This window comes from Wyeomyia smithii, chromosome 3, assembly GCF_029784165.1.
Source record: "Wyeomyia smithii strain HCP4-BCI-WySm-NY-G18 chromosome 3, ASM2978416v1, whole genome shotgun sequence".
Taxonomy (NCBI): Eukaryota; Metazoa; Arthropoda; class Insecta; order Diptera; family Culicidae; genus Wyeomyia; species Wyeomyia smithii.
Genome location: NC_073696.1, coordinates 112,571,854 through 112,579,798, shown reverse-complemented (window position 1 = coordinate 112,579,798; position 7,945 = coordinate 112,571,854).

Sequence of the window (7,945 nt, the reverse complement as noted above, 5' to 3'; positions counted from 1 at the left end):
CGAGACGCTCTACGACCAGTATTTAAAATTGTCCTCTTTGGCGGTTATTTCTGATCTTTCGGAGAGCGGAGATTTTTTTTTTTATTAAGTCTTTTACTCAAGAAATACTCAGAAGTTTTTGGTTCAAACCCGCGTTAATTCGAAAACCCGTGAATTTTTTATTTAATTAGCGCGGTATCGCGCATAATCAATAACCATAAAACGTGCCTAACAACTAGTTCGGGGTATTGTCACAACCATGTGGGTTATCGTAAAACCATCTGGACTATAATCCGTTTAAGGTTTTTGTTTATGCGTGTGGTTTGTAAGTAACTAAAATAAAAATGTAACCAATCGAAGAACAGCGTGCTAGAGAGTAATACTTCATTTGTCCAAAGTTTTCACATTTTTAAGCTTCGCTATACTGCCGCGCATAGCATGTCAGTCCCATTTGCATTTTCAGCAAGCCGAGGAAAACTCGTTTTTATATGATTTCATTCCATTGCATCTTATGAGATTGGACAATATGTTTGGATGTTTTCCCGAAGTTTTTCAGAACAAAGTTGTTGAGTCCTTCTATTGTTACGAGACTATGCATAGTTAGCTACCATTTCCGCGTATTAACTCAATTTTAGTGCAAATGCAAATGGGACTGACTTGCCATGCGCGGCAGTATAGTTTAGAAAGCTAATCAAATAAACTTTATTAAATATATCCTAATAATTTATAAAAGCGTGAATTATGTTTTTATTTAAGTCTTTTTAATTTTTTCAATTATACTGTGGTTGAAAAGACAAAATATGAAATGTTTGTTGGAAAAATCAAGCGTCAAAATTTTGGTAATTTTCTAGAACGCCGACAAACTCATACCAAAATGATATTAGCTGTAATCAATTTTGAATATCACTAGAACTTAGCATGGCCTGTTGACAATTGGCGTTTTTCCCAAGTGCTATTGTGTGAAACTTTTAATAAAAATTTTATTTTTTTGCTGTTGGTTTTTAATTTTTATTTCGAAATCTTACCTTTATCATCTCTTCTGGAATATATGTTACCATTTGTGTCACTTCTGGCATTTTTGGGACAAGTTCGAATTAAGTGAAAATAATCAATGTTCAATTTATTTTTTTGCTTCTTAAGATTTTACCCCTTTTCACCTTAGAAATAATTTCTGGTTACGCCACTGCATCATACAAGTTAATGAGCATGGGCATGAGCATGATTGACCGCCCGCGGTTGCTACTCCGTTATTGCCAGATCAGCTGTAATTACACAGAGAACCAATGGGTGATGTTTGGGACTAATATTCATCCTCAATGTGTAAAAACTGGTGATCTTATCTTTATGTTAGGCAATACCAGCGCCGGCCGCATCCGAATGCAGGTCAAAGAAGGAGTGTGTATGGGAATATGTTGACGTGATACTCGCTTTATTGGAAGCCGAGAACACCTCTGCACTTCCACGAGAAATCACTGGGATGTTGGAGAAAAGGGTAGGGTTTGCAGCAGATTTCGTTTTGGTAAACGATGCGCTGAATTCGGGTACCGGGTTCATAGCAAATATCGCGCCTACAAGTTCATATTAACCTCCGCGAAAATTATTACGCGATTCGAACTCGTTCTGTTTGATATACCACCGAGAAAAGGGCACGCGAGAATACCGGAACTGCGATTAAATTAATACAGACTAAAATATTCGAACATTCCCTCAACGAATCATCATGCAACTACCGAAGAGAGTCTCCCATTGGTGTATCTCAGCCGACTACACAATGTTACGAGAGCTACGAAAGTTCTATCCACGTTAACGTCTCGACACTTCTATTGTTTCCTCCAAGAGGTTATACCGAAAACTACATCGCGTTGATAATCTATCTGTAGAAAACACGAACTCATGGAAGGTATCGACGTGACATTCGGACATCTGTTTATGAAGTCCTTATACAACTACCGAAACGTATCTCCCATTGATTTATCTCAGCTGACTATACGATTTTACGAAAACTACTGGAGTTGAGTCCACGTTAACGTCTCGCCACTTCTATCGTTTCTTCGTGAAGGACCCTCTTTATACCGAAAATTATAACGGTAGATATTCGGTCACCCGGAGATATGGCTTTCTGCTTAACAGGTCGACTAACGACATTCGTCTGTTCTTAAAAAGCGATTTCCTGACTTTAAGGCAGAACCGAAGCATCATGCACGACCGCTCTATTCCTTTCTACCGATGTGGACGCGTATGGACGCGGCATTTCACGTCGATTTTCTTTTGTTTGTCTACGCAAGAGTCGCCTTTCAAATACAAAAATTGGCGAAATTCCATGTATCCAAAGCCCTAATAATTTGAAAAATGCAGGTACACATATTTGCCAAAACGTAGTCTCTAATTTGCGAACAAAACGCCAAACTAGCCATAATTATAAAATAATATTCAAAACGACTATTCAAAAGCTAGAAAAATCGAAAAATAGTTAGCATCGATTCTGGTTAGTAACAAGTACATTTCAAACTCTCATAATCCATGTGCATGTTTACCAAAACAACTTGAGCTATTTTGTTTAGTCACTGTTAACAAATTATGATCCAATGGGGGTCTCTATCACTAACGCTATTTTGTGTAGAACAATACGCGTGAAGCCGGGTATTTAAACTCTACTTCTAACCGTGGTTTAGTTTCGACTCCATGAATTTTATCCCAAAATGGCTACTTCTAAATATTAAATGCACGCGAACACGAATAGACTGCTTGTTCACTATCCCATTGATCGAATCCTCCAGCATTTGAAGAAAAATATAATAAAATATAAAAGGAACGCTCTCACCTATGTCATCCGGATCAGATTGGGAATAAGTTTAGGCTGTTGCCTGTTCTTACTTTTTCTCACACAATATTTAACCGACACTGTGGTTGATTAGGCGGAAGTTTCACAACTGATCTCAACTTCTAACAAACACTTGAATTGAGCTGGCTCCTGGCTGCAGCTGAGATTGAGGCCGAACCAAAAATCACCCTTGTCCAGCGCACTAAACTCGACACCATTCTACGCCACTGCATCATACAAGTTAAATAAAAAAAGAAAATATTTATTTTATGTTCGTTAATCGCAAATTCGAATATTTTTACTGTGATTCGATTATCCGGAATGAATTTTTTTTGACATTCCGAATAATCAAGTCCGACCTGTATGGTATAAAAAAACCAAATTTTTCATTTGATTTATAATCAATGTTTCAAAAAAAAATCAAAAGTTCATATTCAGTGGTTCAAAAACAACGTGTCACTTTAAATTTGACAAAAACAACACTTTAAGAAGTCAAGTAAAATTTCACTAAAAAACTCATTTTGCATTGTTTTAATTCAATCAAACTCTTCTTACATGCATAATAGACTTGATGATTTATTTTCATTAAAATAATACCTTGCTCGAAAAAATTTACAATTTTCGTTCTCAGACTTTGTGCGGACCGGAACGGAGCCATTCGCACCGGATATTAAAAAGACCGGAACGAACTTGTTCCGATTCTCGACCGAACTGGGCCAAAATCCGGACGCAACTTTCCGTAACAAATTACGCACTTATTGAACAATTGAAAGCGCTTTTTATTGACTCGATAAGCTATCCCGAAAAAATAACCAACTTAATTTGCCGAACATTCAAACTATTATTCTGGTTTGAATTTTGGGTTTTAATATTTTCGCTCCCACATTTGGCGCCCTCCAATGATTAAAGAGCAGGCGACCGCCTGCTTCGCCTTTGCCTTAATCCGCCCCTGCACGTGATGGTATAACATCGATCAATGTACGTAGACCACTCTGTTCCGAAACAAAATGGTCATTCAGTTACGAACGAAATTTCAACTTGGTTTAAATAAGCTTTAAAGTTTGATTTTTTTAAACTTCCAAAAACTTTTTCTCGAAAAAAATTGTTTATAGTTCACTCTGTTCCGCAACGGCTCATAACTATATCCTCTACATTGCTCAAGCGATATAGCCTTTCATTTACACTACTTTGTTCCAGCCAGCCACTAGTGCATCGTACTCGAGTTTATCGCTTCATAGGGAGCATTCGCAGGGAGTGGGAATTAGCACTCTTCGTGAAGTCTTCGGCTTGCAGGCGAACTTTCGAAACGACTACGCTTCACGTAGTAGCGAACAAACGGATAAGTTTTAATTATTCGGCTTGCCGAAAGAATGAGAGAATGTAAGTAGAACGGAAAATAAAAACATTCTAGCCCTCACTCATAGCAGGCATACTCCCGCACACGAGAGGAGAACCTCTCTATTACGGTGCTTATGAGGCTGCTGCGAACAGAATATAGAGTGAATGAAGCTTCAATGTGATAATCAACAACATTGCCCACACACGTGTTAAAGCAATCCATACATACGAACAAATGCGAAATTTAATTCGACGGTGTGCGCTTTTATACGCGACCAATATTTGCCACCAACCACTTTCTGCTGCTCTAGAAAGAACCGTCCGCTGCCGGTCAATGAACGAATGAGAAATTCAATTAGATGGCGTGCGTATGATACCGGTACAGTTGGAATGAAAATGATGGGGTGAAATGTTCGAATGGTATGTTTAACATCAAGGTTTCATCGGGTTTTTGGAAAGAGGGTGGAGCGTAGAAGAATAGGGAATGGCAAGGAAAGTAAAAAAGGATCCGGAACAGAAAGCGACCTCGATTAAAACAACAACAACAACCACAAATCGTTTACAAAGTCAGATCGGCTGTATCCGTTTGTGTTGGCTGTGCTTGAGAAGAGAGGTAGAGACAATCGATGGTATTAACCAATTTTTCAATAGTGTATCTCAAACAAAGGGTTGTTTTGTTACATAAATTTAACCGTAAAAGATTTTCTGATCGATTGATGCTAAAACCTCGATATTTCGAAAAGAAATAACTAATTTATAAGCGCTCAAAACCTGACCACTTTTCTTTGGTTGACGTCAGTCCAACGTCAAAAAGATTCTGAATGAATAACAGCTAATGGATAAAAAAATTACAAGCACTTGCCGGCACTATCTCTTCTTGAAACTTATATTTTTAGAAATATACTCTTTCATATTATGTCTGCCACGATTCTTTAGTGAGTATCGAAGATAAAATAAAATAAAAATAACTTATAACTTATAACCGTTGCAAAAATGTTCAATTTTCGATATTTATGGTTTTCATAGTAACCGTGTTCATGAGATAAAATGTCAAACACCATCAGCAGCAGTTTTTCCTTGATAGCACACGGATAGAAATCGTGTACCGCTGCAATGATAGACCAGCGGCACTCTGCTCCACCTGTACTGTACGGAACTGTAACCGCCAACAGTATGTTTTCTTTCTAGACATTAGTTTTTATGAAGGTCTAACATCAGGTTAACTAATTGCTTAGAAAAGAGGAATATTTCAAATTTCTGAAAAATCTTTTTCTTCGATACATCAAATTAGTCTAAGTTCATAGGAGCAAACATAAATTGACCTGTTGGGACGAGGAGACTGCCATTTTCGTGATACACCTGTAGAAGAAAGTCACAATAAATGGTTGGTGTCTATTCATGTCGTCTGTGCTAGGCATACCCGCATGTGATTGGTTCATTGTTCGCGTAAATTTGTCCTTAAAACTTTTTATAAATTTTCACCCCTGAGCAATGTAAACATAATAATATCCAGCGTGTTATAAAAATTTGGAACAGCTTCCAAAATTTTAGCTTCCCAAAAACATATTGCTTATTGTTATTCATCATGTGGTTATGCTGTTATCATCGTTTAAAACCTGACGGAACATTCCTTCCTCCCTTCCTTCCTTAACCGACCGTTAGGACATAGCCGGCGCCATCATCGATCTTAACAAAAAGCAGAAACTGTTGAATTGTTCTACATTGAAGATGGCAAATTAATCTCAAATATCCATCTATATGTGGTTCTTTGCGCAACTTCATTACTCACATTCATCACAGAGGAGCAACTACAAACTGTGCGGTAGTTCAAGTTCAAGTTCAAGTCATTGATTGTATTCATGTTTACTCAGACTCACATCAACAATCAATGCAAAAATAAATAAATAAATATATAACAACAAATTGATGTTGATGTTATGTAGTCATTTTACTGCACTTTGTCATGCTTTTAATCACATATTTTATAATGAGGTACATAAACAAAATGATTTTAAAGAACTCTGCCGAGACAAAAGAAAGCTCAATTAGCAGCTCGTCAACGAGAAGTTACAAAAAAAACAAGATTGAGTACAGTGATAAGTCAACCTCAACTGTCCGAAGTCCCTTCTTTCGTTCCATCTGAGTCAGATTTGGCGATAGCTTTCTACTAACAACAAACACATAGAATTACATCGAGTAGAACCGATCTATAATTGGTCCAGTCTGTGAGTTAGTCATTTAGCAATATTAGTATAGTTTCAGTGGCTGCAAAATGTACATAGATAAATGCCATAGTTTCAGTTATAGTATTCCGGATGATATTTTTATTTTCAATACAGCGAGTGTTTTTTTTTTATTTATAGGTATTTTCACAAACGGCAAAGTTATTTTCATAATATTAAGAAAAAGTAGGAGGGTGGTATTCAAGACACGACCGCATGACGTTGGACTACGGTATTCTTATATTCCATTAAAACAATTAATAGAAACAATTGCAACTCTAGTATTTGCTGCAATTTTATCTAACAGTGTATTTCTGAATGTTGAGACGTTAAAACGTTATAAATAATAATATATACTAAAAGAATGGATATCTTTCATTTAATCGCTGTCATTTCATACATATTCGAATCAACCCTTTGTTTGCTGCACTACCAAGACAATCATTTAATTGAGCGAATTGGTAAAATTTTCTTATCTAAGCAAAAAGCAAACTTTACGAAACTATCTGAAATTTGAGCCCAGAACGATTCAACCGAAAGTTTTAAATTTGAAAATTGTTTGACATTTAATCGATGAAACTCATGCTAGGTTAGTTCCACCCCAGCATATAACTTCATGTATTTGAAAAAAAAAAAAACGTTTGGTTCAATAACTCAATATAGCAAGAGCTCAATCACACGTTTTTCGGTAGTTGTTATCAAGGTTTGGTCGAGTGACAGGAAAATATCTTAACTTCTTCAGTTGTGATTTAGAGCATTTCTAATTGTTTTGTTATTTTTCACGATAGCGACAAGGTTCAAAACCGCGCACCGAGAAACAAAAACGAAAATTTAATGAATGCTCATTGAGAAAACTTGCAACTCTTTTTACCAATAATTTATGATACTCAAAAGAACCCGTTTTGATCTAAATCAAATTTCTAGTAAATAAGTGTTGATCATTCATAGGTAGTAATTTTTCCTCGATGAATAAAGACTGGCTGAAGAAGTTAAAATCGCTGCTGTAAAATCAAATTTACAACTGTGTTCGTTAAGACGTTTTAATATTTTCAATGACAATAATAATCTTCGATAAACACCCGCTATAGTTATTCACACACATGCTATAACTATCTAAACACGCGTTAAAACTATTCATACACACGCTGTAGCTATAGCTATCCATACACACGCTATTCCTTTCCATACATCCGATACAACTATCTATACACACGCATAAGCTATCCAACCATGTGCTATAACTATCCATACATACGCTATAACTAATCATTACACACGCAGCAGCTATCCACACACAAGCTATAACTATCCGTACACACGCTGAAGTATACACGCAATAGCCATAATATGCTACACATGCTAGTGTCTTACACACGCTATAGCTAGCCATACACACGCAACAGCGCCATCCCTATCATCGCAAATGTCATAGCAATACAGATGCACATACGCTATATGTGCACACTGCACACACACTAAATGGCGGTAGCTTTCCTAGTGGCGGTGCTGGCTCGTGCAGTTTCTGGCAGTTCTGGCAGTTTCGTGCAGTTTTCACCCAACGATATCTGAATTGGATTACCGCTGG